The 13,453-nt window shown below is 38.8% G+C and overlaps 1 protein-coding gene across 11 annotated transcripts in view; it reads left to right on the top strand.

Moving 5' to 3' along the window:
- The window catches only part of SLC4A7 (solute carrier family 4 member 7), a 105,164-nt gene that overhangs the window by 15,451 nt on the left and 76,260 nt on the right, over positions 1-13,453 (top strand). The window lies entirely within an intron of this gene.

The following is a 13,453-nucleotide window of genomic DNA, read 5'->3' as shown; positions in this document are numbered from 1 at the left end:
CTTTTAATTTCCTGTATGGAAGGTAACAAGTTAACGAAGCAGGACACATTATCGTTTTTTTCCATCTCATTGACCAATAGGTTGCTTAGCCTAGCTACTCCGTTGTAATATACCAATCTGGATGTGCACTTTTGCATCCTGCATCTAGAGTATCATGAAGAGGATGATTTGTCAGCAAATAACTATTTGCAGGTTAAACACTATAAAGTTATGCATACACAATTATTGTATCTACACAATGTAATTGTACTAGATGAGGTCTTAGAATTATTGTGTGTGGCACATAAACACCTCAATAGAAAGCACTTAATAGAGAAGATTTTTCAGAAATATCATCATGCAGGTGTGAAAGAGTTGAACATGCAGTACTTTTGTACTGCCATGGGTGTAGGCAGTTTGAACGATCATAATTAAGTGGTCACTTTTCTACTCCATATAATGCATGTCACCCTACCCCCTGGTGACATGTTCACTTTAATATACCAGGTAATGTCCCTGATCCTGACTTTTTTGTCACTGCTTATTAGCGAGGCAATATTTCATAGTTATCTTACTGCATCAACAGGACCTTATTTCATTAGTTGTGTGCATGCATCAGCCAGCTTGGTGTATGTGCAGTGTAACTAAAAGCCGAGTTTGTTCAACAATTCCACTAAGTGAAAAAAAAAATAAAGATATACATTTTAAAAACAAAGTATATTAAAACTGTATTGTATTTGAAAAAAATGCTTTATTGCAGGAATAAAGCATTTTGTTTAATGCTTTTGGACTATTATTGCTATCCTGAGATGGCAATCACAGAACAGATACCACTCTTAACTCTGACATTACTAGACATGCACAGCCATCAACTACTTGTTAAAATCCGCATCCCCATGCAAAGGCTTGGGGGCGACTTCTTACTACAGGCAGGGCAATAACAGTGTTATTGCAGGCTGTGTCTTGTATTGTATGTCCCTAAATCCTGTCTGTGTTCCAGTTCCCATGAAAGCCCAAGCTCACAGCATAGAGAAGTTTGCCTCTTGTTTGAAATGTCATTTGATTGAAGCTGATTGGATGAGCTGTGCTTTGTCCATGTTGCCTGTATTTATCTCCATTTTAAATGTTATCACTTTGTGCCAGGGAAAACCTATACTATACCGGTACTTTTGTGTCATAACGTCCACTGTCTGTTAGTTTAACGTGTAAACACAGATTCCACTCCATCGGGTGATGTTTGTGTGTTGTTCAATTCCATATCATTGAATGACTATGTAAAGTTTTAATACACAGATTTACTTGTTTCCTGTGTCACGCCACTCTGGCTTGTAACTTTTGACTTTGAAGACTGAGAGAACATTCTTGTGTATGTTCTGATCAGGATGTTCATACATAAAGGACAGACTGAAAGCATGAGAGAGTCCAAGAGATTCATCTGGCAGATAATGAGAAGACATTGCAATCAGAATGCATGTTATATGCCTCTTTGTTTCCATCAGGGTAGTGAAAGATGTCTGATTAGTCTGCAACCAGATATAACATGGCAGGGAGCAGAAATGTTGATAAGTTCTGGTAAGAAGAGTGTTTTACGTCAAATGAAGTAGTTATTGTCCCTCGTGTGTTTCCAAGGAAGAATGTCATCTGGCGTAGTACACGTCCTTTTATTTATTTATTTTTTTATGTTTATTTCTAAACTCAACAGGGTAAATACAACACAGAACTCGGAGCCCATGTGGCATTGCAAAAATATATAAAAGGGGAATAGTATAGGGGAGAAAAGATGGAAGACGACTTAAACAACTTAATTGATTGATGAAGCTTGTGGTCAAACAAGTGTGGCTGTTGGTAAACTAGAATTGCATTCCACTGAGCTGCTCCCCAATTTTCAGTTGCATTTAGTGGTGATTTGGTGTGGCATGCGGGGGGTTCGCCGTTTAGTTTAACCAGGGTAAATATTGTAACAAACATGTCGCTAAAAGGTGTTCAGTGCATTCCCCTACGTTCTATACATCTGTAGGTGCTATACACAGTCATTTTGTGCCTTGTAGGAAAATACATTATTGCTGTTCCTGCTAATACAGTGTGTGGTTTTTGGGATTTCACTTCACATAATGGTGATCAGTTCACTTTAACTCTATGAAGAATGCTATACTATTGCTGACTACACATTGACCTATCCTGACACTGAGCACCAAGTGTCAATGTCCATTTACAGCTTGGTCATACACAATTGGACAGATCTCACATTTGGGCCTCTTAGAGAGATGACTGTGCACACAGACCGTGATCATCTGGTGACCGGATTTTTTTATTTTGAAAGCAGAGTAGTGAATTCTGGGGGGTGGCGACCTGACATGCCCAGCTCCCTTCACCTCTGAGCCCCTTGTCGGCTACACCGCTGCAACCCCTGTAGTTCCACAACTGATTGGATCTCAAATTTCCAACCTCTGTATATGAATATGACCATACACAATTGCCTTCCATGCACCTTTGTCAATAAAATAAGCCATACTTGTGTCATAGCAACACAAAACTATATTTTTATTTTTGCATGCGCCCCATTATCACTGCAGTGCCCTGCATCTTAGATATTTGTAAGCATTAACATTTCCATTAAACATTGCTGGGTATTTTCTCTGGCATATTAGATCTCGCAGAGAGGGCATTGTCACTGGTATATTGGATTGTGTTGGATATTGTCGTTATTGCTAGTACATTAGTATAATCACTGATACATTATATCTTGATTTATGTTGATTGGCTTTGTCTCTAGCATATTAGGTTTTATATTGAGCTCTATCTCTAGGACATCTAGATTTTACTTTTGTGACATGCGTTCGGTCAAGAACAAGAAAACTCCTAAAAACACAGACTCAATGACAGCCCTCCCCAAAAAAGGATGGTTGCCGGTTGCTCTGGTTAAAACATGCAGCCAGTTTTTTACTATTGTATTGATCATGGAAGTGTCCAAAATTTCTGTGGAGCTAAAATGGGAGCACAGTTTGGGTAAAACTAAGAAGCAGCTAAATTTATATTTGGAGTTAAAGGTCATAAAAGTGATTTTCTGCCATGACCCAGGACAGCACTATATATAAATACTTGTATCTACAAATACAGCACTATATATAAATACTTGTATCTACAAATACATATATCTATTAATACAGCCCTCCTGCTGGACACTGTCCAAAAGGAAATGGAGTTACCTGGTTGTCCCAGAGACAGAATGCTCTTCCCAGATTACTTAATAGCAAGATCAGGATGTGCGAGACTAAGAAACACGCACAATCATAGCATTGTGTATTATCCTGCAAATGGTCCGCCACAGCAAAACCTGGCATGTCTGGCTGGTATTTAGTGTGTATGTATATAATGGCCAGTATGCCAGTGTGTATGTAGTGTGTGTGTGTGTATATATAACACTGTATGTACATAATAAGCAATATGGATGGGGTATATGTACATATATAATATGCAGTGTGTATGTATATAATAAGCAGTATGTGTATAGTTTATGTACATATATAATATACAGTGTATATGTATATAAGTTGGTATTTACAATATGTTTATATGCATGTATGCTGAGGAAAAGCAATTTATGCAATCAAAATAACACAACACATTAAAAATATTTGTACTACTATTTATTGGAATAGGGATGTCAATGTACAGTTCAGACCTGTAAGCAAATTGCATAGTTTTACTAGAAGATTTAAAGCCTTTTTATTTTCGTAGTAGCAAAGGAACAATAATCAAATGCTGTCTGTACTTAATTATCTAAAATAGAAATTCTAAAAAGCATGCATTACATCTTGCAGTACTGTCACATGGCAAATCGTCAATGTGACTTCCCACCAGAGGTGTGCCAGGAAATGTTTTTTTGTTTTTTTTTCTCTCGACGTTGGTAACTATGAATTCTGTGCACATATTTCTGTGTGTTTGTGAGGGTATACGTGGAGTATGCAAACTAGACATCTGCTTATTGACTGTGCTTGTGCTGTTTCATTCAAGCTGTTATTCAAATCATGTGTTCTGAGTAGAGAAGTGGAAATGCTAAATGGAAGTGAGCAGAAAATGTACCAACACCATTCTATACTTTCAGTCACATTCTGGTATATTTGTAATGGTCGCTGAACTTTGCATCCTGCTGTACACAGCACCTTGTTTTAATTTGCCTTTAGGAGATTGGATCAGACTGGGTGTGTGATGCTCGTATGTGACATCATAGCCAAGCTCCACACACCCAGCGAATCACTGACATGGAGGAACAGCAGCCAGAAGCTTCACATGTAAGAAGCTGCTGGTTACGACTCCTTCATGTTACCGGCCTGCTCTACATTGTGGTGGCACCTTGTGGCATTAAAATCACTGGACGAATGACCTTATGTCACACATTCAGCATTTTAGGTTCCTTCTTACCATTGGTGCCCTAGGCAGATGCCTCTGCTCCCCTAATGGTCGCACCAGCCCTGGATGCATGGTTATTGGGCTGAATTTGCTTGTTTTTATCCTTAGAAACTTTTGGGTGAAGACTGAAAAATGTGTTGATTAATTACTAACCTATTAGAAAAATATAGTACATACCACTTATTTCTTTCCAGAAAATGTATCCAAATCGCTGCAAGAATATGAATAATAATAAGCCTGATCTGTTCAGGGTTTGATCACATCTACCTGATTTTCATGTATTAATGTATGGATAAAAATTCCCTTCAAAAAAAGGAGAGATAATAGTCAGTGATAATCTATACAACTGTTTTGCAACATCTTAAATGTTAGAACACACCATACTCTATTCCTCATGTGCTAATGTGGGCGCTAAAGGATGCCTACTTGCACATGGATAAACTATGTTGTGATTATTTTGTTTGCATGCAGGGGAAATGCCTATGATTTAGAGCTGAGTTAGTTTGCAACCCCTGCCCATCTCTACATCTGCCTGCACATTTTAATTTTCCCCTCCACCTAGTGCAGTGCAACGTGGTTTTGCAGATTTGGAAAAATGACAGCCTGTAGCTGTAAAAACGCATGGAAAAATCCCCCCAAAATAAAACGCATGACAAAAAACACATGTCAAGCACATGTTTGTTTTTCATGCATTTTTACTCATTTTCCCAGGCCATGTGTGAATAAGCCCTTAATGTGTAAACAGCCTTTAACTACAACATAAATAACTATTCTCTTTAATTCTACATTCACACATTGGCTTTTTTAAAATAAGACGCACCTATCGGTAATTATCACATTGTTAACCAGCTACTGGGTAGCCAGCATACAAATACAAACTTCAACTTATTTTTTTAATGGCTGCGTTAAATGTTAAATGAATTCAGCAAGAGGAAATCAAAGGTTGTTTGAATTAGATTTAATTGTTTCACTTAAGTTTGCATCAATAGTCACAGGGAGGGAAAAAATACAGTAGTGTTTGATACATCTGACGCAAGTGCTCTTTTGTATGCATTCATTTCAAGAGATTAACAACAAAGCTGCTTTTTGAAACATCACACTTATAGACCTTTATTCTCGGGTGTTTCCAGATGATCAGATACTTACGTTTTTAATCAGTTGTTCCCAGCAGTAGAAGCGTTATATTCCAGTGCTACGACTGAGGTCACCCGTTAGACGCTTTTGTCAGAACTTTAAAAATAAACTTCATAGTCTACGAAGGTGCATCAAGCAAATGTCGCCAGTTTAGCTGCTCACTTACATGCAGCCTCCGAAAGCCACTATTATTTTTCAATAGAGTCCTTACTGGTAGGGCACAGAATTAACGTGTTTACAGGGCATCCCAAAACCGCTTTAAATATGCAATTGGATATGTTATACATGGGGGGAAAAAAAAACTCTGCGAGGCTTTGTAGACCCTTCTGTTTTGTAGGTTTGGGTTGCAAATACAGCTAATGTTTTCAAGCTTATGGAAAGAACATAAAAATAGTCAATTTAAAATTATTGGTATAATCTCCTTATTTAGAAATATTTATCTCCGTAGCAGCTATGTCAATTAAGCAGATTTACCTGCATCCAAGCTCTTTGTCTTCACTCTACTCTACTGTAATTCATTATTATTGAATGGCACCCGGGTGCTTAAATCTTCTTTTATTTGTTTTGCTATGATGTTCTTCCTGTTCGTAATTATGTTGTGTTGCCGTGCAGTAACTACCTTTTTAAATGTGTGCCTTAGTGATGTCCCTGGTTCCAGGTCAGTTGATAAGCTGCTTTCTCATGCCTATTGGTTCAGTTTACAGAATGGTTGCCTTTGCTGTGTATAGGTGACGACAGGTGGAGTATAAAACACTGTAAACTAATTGGACTGATGGTATTTCACGCATTCACGATTCCAATGTTATGGTACTTGATAAATCCTATTTATTTTTCCTTTAGTATAAAATAAATACATTATATTGTTCCACCCTTTTTAATTCCATTATGTAAAATTAAATATAACTAAACTATGCAGTTTATTTTATTATAAAGATATTTGGTTTGTATTTTGTTGGTGTGCAGTACTTACCTGCCGTTGTCACTACCACTTTTTCTGTCTAAAGAAAAGGTTTAGTTGCCACCATATTGTTGTTGTTTGGAGCAATAACTATCTTGCTACCAGATGTGTCTGTGTTTCTGTAACCTGATGTCACTTCAGAGCATACTTGGCTCTTTTTAGTGACAAGTGCGGGGGTGGGACTGTGAGATTTGCGTAATCACGGCCCTGCCACCGCTGCGCAATTTGCATCATTGTGCAGGGAGGGAGGGGCCTTGATGATGAGATTTGATGCGACTTGTGTCCTCATGGCGGGGTCCTGGTGGGCAGCCGACTCTGTCGAGAGACCAAGAGGGGGGAGCAATCCTGGAAATTCAGAAGCTCCCTAGACATTACAGGGAAGCAGATAATTAATCTTCAAATGAAGATACACACCTAAAGTACAAGGTGCTTTATAGTAATTTCTTTGGGAATTAGGTAGGTTATATATCATGGGTAGCCTCAAAGGTGTGAAATAAATCTGTGGCCTTAATGGTATTAATGTGTCATAACAAAGCTTGATGCTTCTGGGTTACATGAGGAACCTCTATCCACAACTTAAACTTTTTCACACATTTAAAGCCAAGTACTATTTGAATCTGATGTTCTGATCTATTGGTGAGGTACATTGTTGCTCAGAGCTTGTAGATGTCACCATTGCAGTTTTTTTGTTTGTAACAGCCAGTAGAGTAATAATTGTCAAAAATAGTTGCAGTTTTCTAGGTAAACCCAGAATATTCAGATGGTGGAGTTCTGTGGGACAACGCTAGCTGTTTAGGAAAATAATCTATGAGAATATGAAAACCTGTTATAAACGACTTGCTGGAATATTTATACAGAAGTGTTCTTAGGCTATTTTTAACCTCCCTTAATATAATCTTAATGAGGGCACTGTTTGTATAATCTGGGAGAAATACGTGGACAATGACATTATAAAGTTTCAGGCTCCAGTGATTGTGGGCTGACTGGTAAAGGAAGCATCAGTAGCACCATGCTGGTGGATATCTGTGTAGAGGGGAACTAGTTTAAAAAGAGAAGCTTTCTGGGGAATCTGACTATTTATTAAGCTCTCTGTAAATATTCAATTAACTGCAGATTTTTTTTACTTCCAGCTAAAATGTTCCTTGGCACCCGTCTTCATACGGCTGTCATCCGTTCATTCTACACCATTCCTTACCATATTGCACTGGGTTGCCTCAGTGACCACCACCTAAGATGAACAAAAACAAACAAAACAGTAACACAGACAGTGCTGCTAATAATTGCGTCATGGAAGTGGTTGTCAAAGGACTTATTAGCTGACAGTTAAGCATGTTGGGTGTATGACCTTTGTGTCACACAGAGATATGTTTGGCAACACAATCTTCACTCGTACCTTTACAAGGAGTCACCCCTAGCTATTCTGTGCTGTTGAATGAGCCTGTGTGACCTCGTCACTTACAGCCCTGTCCTCACTTACTCAATCATGCAAGCGGGCAGTGCACTCATCTCCTGCTTTGAGGATTCCGATGTTCTGTTTGGTTACAGGTTGTTGTATCTCCAGGTGACACCAAGGTGGAGATAAAAAGTGATAACAAAAAGGAGCTATAAAATGTACCAGCAGCTGCTTAGATAATCCTTTTAATTAATTAGACAGTGATGGTGGAGCGCAGAAGGTGGTATTAGTTTACAACTGGATAAATCCAAGCATTTCAGTGGCAGTGATATCATTCGCTAACTACAAAATACGGTATGTAATGATTATAGGAGGAACTATAATAGAAAATGACAGAATGACTACATACAAAGTACACATAAGCCTTAATTGCTTAGTGTTCTCACATTTGTCCATTTGCACTTTGTTACTGAATAACCTCTATATCTCCTTGGGTGGTCTAAATAGTAGACGGTGACCATAACAATCTGTAATAGAAATGTAAATCGCACCAATCTACAAATAGAATTCATATTTCTACATTGGTGTTTAATTATTGTGTGCATTAATTTACTATTGACTTTCATATGTAGACTCCAATGCATTTTATATGTGACCACTAAGGGCTAGATTTACTAAGCTGCGGGTTTGAAAAAGTGGGGAAGTTGCCTATAGCAACCAATCAGATTCTAGCTGTCATTTTGTAGAAGGTACTAAATAAATGAAAGCTAGAATCTGATTGGTTGCTATAGGCAACATCCCAACTTTTTCAAACCCGCAGCTTAGTAAATCTAGCCCTAAGTGTTTATCAGTAAGTTATTTGTTGTAAAGAAAGTTTAGTTCAAATATATGTTTAAATGCACATTCAAGAACCATAGCAATGCTATAGCCTAGACTTTATTACAGGTTAATTAAACATTACTCTACTTTAGCACACACAATTTAATTTATTTGTTGCTGGTAAGTGTGCTAATAACTCGATGTACACATGCGTATATTGCCGGCTATTACAGTAAGAAAGCTCTGCTAATTTTTCTGCTGCGCACTGCTATGGGACATGAGGGAAAATAAGCTGAGGTTTCTATAAAAACTCAGATGCGGTAAGTCCCCGCAGATTGTTCCGGAGATACATTGCGGCACCTTGCGGAAAATCTAATCTACCCCTATATGTTTAAGCAGGGTTATCAACAAGAAAAGATACTTTTCAATCACTGGCATACATGCTTGTGGAGCTCAGTCGTTTTCCGCTCAGACTGCTCACATAGAAATGAGTAAAGTTCTTCAAATCTGCAGATATTACAGGAAAAGTACATATAGACACAGGAAGTTAAAACCTGCAGCAGAAATCTGTATAAAACACCTGGGGGTAAATGTATTAATGTCCGGATTCTTCAACTCCGGCGTGTTCAGCGTCTTCGGCGATTAAATTTAAAGTGGCGCTGCATTGTAAAGGGAAACTTCCCTTTATAATGCAGCGCCGCTTTAAATTTAATCGCCGAAGACGCTGAACACGCCGGAGTTGAAGAATCCGGACATTAATACATTTACTCCCTGGTGGTGATTCTACTTAAAACTGTATCTGAACTTATGTAAGGGTTTTCACGATTCGCCTTCATGGGGCATGTTCAATTAGGATAAGCGCGACTGCGCAATGTAAAGTGTCATTGCGGTAGCACAATATCACGGATGTGGTGCGCACGAAAATCCGCTATGTTGCGGTACCAGGACCTCTGCAGCTGCGCTTAATCGTGGGCGCGAATCCTAATTGAATATCTCCCTATGAGTCCAACAGACTAGAATCATTGTTTAGTCCAGAGACTCCAGCCAGCATCAAGTTGATGGTGGTGACTGATGTTTTAATGTTCAATGGAAAAAAATAGGAATGTACTAGATCAGTGGTTCCCAAACTTTTGCAGTTCGCGGCACCCTTAGAGTCTCTATAATTTTTTTCAAGGCACCCCTCAAAAATAATTACTGAGCAGTACTGTTTTAGAAGTAGTTGGGTCAAAAAAAATGTAATGAGTATTTAGGTCAGGACAGAAATACTTATTTAGTTGTATGTAAAAATGCCCCCTCTGCATCCAGACACGCTGCCCCCTCTGCATCCAGACACGCTGCCCCCCTCTCACGCTGTCCCCCTCCTCTGCCCTCTGTCACGCTCCCTCTCCCGCGGCCAACCAGAGAAAAACAAACAAAACAAAATCTTGCCAATCTGCGCGGCGTCGGGACCCAGCATTTTCCTCTCACGCAGCTTGTCACTGAATGTCGTGAGAGAGGAGGATGCTGGGTACCGGCGCCGCGCGGAATTGGTAAGTTTTTGTTTTTCCTCTGGCTGGCGCCGCGGCGCACACTTTGGGAACAGCTGTACTAGATAAATGATAGCTAGAATCTGATTGGTTGTTATGGGCGACACCTCTACTTTTCCTTTTTAGAAGGTTTGATGCATCTACCCCTAATAATTAAACTGATATAATTATAAACTTGTGGGTAAATGGCTTTTGTGTGCCTGTAAGGTTTATGAGTGGGTACTCATGCAGTTTTGCTAAAATCCAATTCAAAGTTGAATAGGCAGAGTTTTGATAGGGCTTGCAGTACTACAGTATGATGTTTAATTTTTCCCTCTGTTATGCAGCAACACTTAAAATTAGTATTCTGTGCATTGGCACTTATAGGTTGTTGCGTTCTAGTGTTTCTGCACCTGCTGCATCCATAGTGTTTCCATCTCCTATCATGTCACTATTGACTCCTGAATCCCGTAGCAAGGGACAACCATACCGAACAGCTGATTGCTGTTCTCGTAAACATGCAAAGCCATTTAAAGGACAGTGAAGCATTAAACGTCAAGCAGAGATTGTCTTTGACTAATTAGGTAATGGGTTTGAGAAGTCTAGAGCAAGTTATACTAAAGAACCAAATGATTGATTGTTTTTATAGAGTGATTGTACGCTTTACACACTATATAATTAACACAGTACTGAATTTTTTTTACTTAGAACAAAATATGGGTTAAAATAAAATATAAGCCTTAGGGGCATATTCAATTGTTGGCGGTTTCCGCCGCGGAAAATGTATTACCGTTATTATGGTGATACTAGCCGGATTTCAGCTCGCAGCTCCCTGAGCCGTGAGCTGAAATCCAGCGTGAAAAGTACCGTAATAACGGTAATTACGCGCACTATTACCGTAATGACGGTAATAGTGCGTGGGGCGTGTTACTTTTGGCTGTAACGCCAACAAATGAATATGCCCCTTAGACTCCTAACTAAAAAAATCAATATATTGTCCATTTGTAATGAACAAAACAATTTTGCTGAATAAGTGACTTAACTAAGTTAAGGGTACCCTTTTTAGACTGATACTCCCATTGAGATCACTGATCTCTATGGGGAGACACTGGCAGAGTGTGCACAACTGTCTTTCTATCCCAGAGAATGACCACGCAAGGACCTGGGAAATTCAGAAGTCCAACTTTCCCTTATCTATGCTCAGTCACCTGCTTTGCTGTGGCGGCTATGTACACACACTCCATAGAGATCAATCAACTATACGAGAATTCATCTTTCCTCCATTCGCCTGTCAAAAATGGGAGGGGAGAAAAATTCTCTGTGCCTGATTCATTAAGGAGCTTAGGTAAGAAAACTTACTCAAATTCTTGCCTAAGTTTTCTGGACAAAACCGTGTTGCAAGGAAAGGAGTGTAACATAGTTTCTTATTTCGCACATATGTTAAATACTGGCTGTATTTTTTTCATGTAGCACGCAAATAGTTGAAAGCTTATTTGTACACTGAAATTTAAAGTTGATATTTGTGTTCTACATGAAAAAAACAGTCAGTATTTAACTTATGTGCAAAATAAAAAACTAATTTACACCCCTTGCATTGCAAACTGGTTTTGTCTAGAAAACTTAAGTAAGAAAACTTACTCAATTTCTTGCCTAAGTTCCTTAATGAATCGGGCCCTCTGTGTTTAAATTTTATGGCAGCTTTGACATCTCCCAACATTCCGAATTTAAGAACTGACACTTCAAGCAATGCTCCTAACCTGGCCATGCCACACACCTGTTAGCCAAAACTATACCACACAGTCACATACGTTTTTGCCATGGAAAACTGGGAATTTACATAAAAAAATAGCAAGTTGGGGCATATAGTGAAGAATATTTTAAGAAAAAAAAATATTGTTGTAAGATTTTATTGTTCCATGGCATACGTCGCCCTGACTGATGTAGTAAGCATCTTGCTGAACAGTCTGTCTGATTTCGGATTTAATGCTGTTAGTTGTATCTGGTGTATTAGGCTTGACGCTATTGTTTATAATTACAGTGAAGACAGAAAGAAATAGACCACCATGTATTCTAAACTGATTTCATCTTCCTTCATAATTACTGTTCTCAGCAAACTTCAAAATACAAGATTAACATTTTGGTATATTGTTGAGGTAATTTTATATACAGTTGTTTAACCACTAAACAAAGCAAAACACTCTGTAATGTCAAATGAAATAAACTGTAAAGCATTTTGTTCATTAATTACAAATAAAAAGACAATAATTACTGCTAAATAGGGAATGCCTCTTCTCCCTCTTCTCCATCACCTCCCCTCTCTATCACTTTTTAATCTCATATACATGATAGCCCACAATACAAAGTCTAATTTTTACATGGGTACGTAATGCTGGGTACTCACTACACTGTTTTCAGCCAACTATCAGGCCAATCAGACGTTAAATGACTGATTGGCCCGATATCACGGTAGTGTGTACCCTGGAACGATGACTGATCATCTTTCCAAGCACAGATCATCGTATAAACTGAATGGTCGTTCTGTTTAAAATATGTCTTCAGCTATGCACAATGCCTGTCCAATTCTGCAGTGTGTTTGCACTCTGCAGAATTGGAACGACAATTTGACATCGGCAGACTGATCGAGACTTCAATCATTGATACAATTACAAACTATAGCGTATGGTTTGAAATTTTTGTTGTGTGTGTACCTAGCTTCAGTAAGAGCATTCATTTGCCGATCACACTCTTGACACAGAAAGCACCCTCTTCCGCATTTGCACAAAAATGGCATCATCATAATCTATTTTTATATATAGCGCCACTAATTTTGCTTCAGAGTAAAGCACTGTACAGAGAACACACTCACATCAGTCCCTGCCCCATTGGAGCTTACAGTCTAAATTCCCTAATACACACACACACACACACACACACACACACACACACACGACTAAGGTTACTTTGTTAATAGCAGCCAGTTAAACTACCAGTATGTTTTTGGAGTGTGGGAGGAGACTGAAACACCCGGAGGAGACCCACTCAAACTTGGGGAGAACTTACAAACTCCACACAGGATAAGGCCATGGTCAGGAATCAAACTAATGACCCCAGTGCTGTGAGGCAGACATGCTAACCACTAAGCCACCCCACTGCCATTACAAATTTGCATTTGCTCTAGAGGTCTGCATTTTCGTAAATAGTTTCCATATTTTTAATATAGACATCCTTTATCATAGTTTTGGCAATAGGTGGTAG

This window comes from Mixophyes fleayi, chromosome 5 (assembly GCF_038048845.1).
Source record: "Mixophyes fleayi isolate aMixFle1 chromosome 5, aMixFle1.hap1, whole genome shotgun sequence".
NCBI lineage: Eukaryota > Metazoa > Chordata > Amphibia > Anura > Limnodynastidae > Mixophyes > Mixophyes fleayi.
Note: the sequence above shows the minus strand (reverse complement) of the source record. Positions and strands in the feature narration are given on the sequence as shown.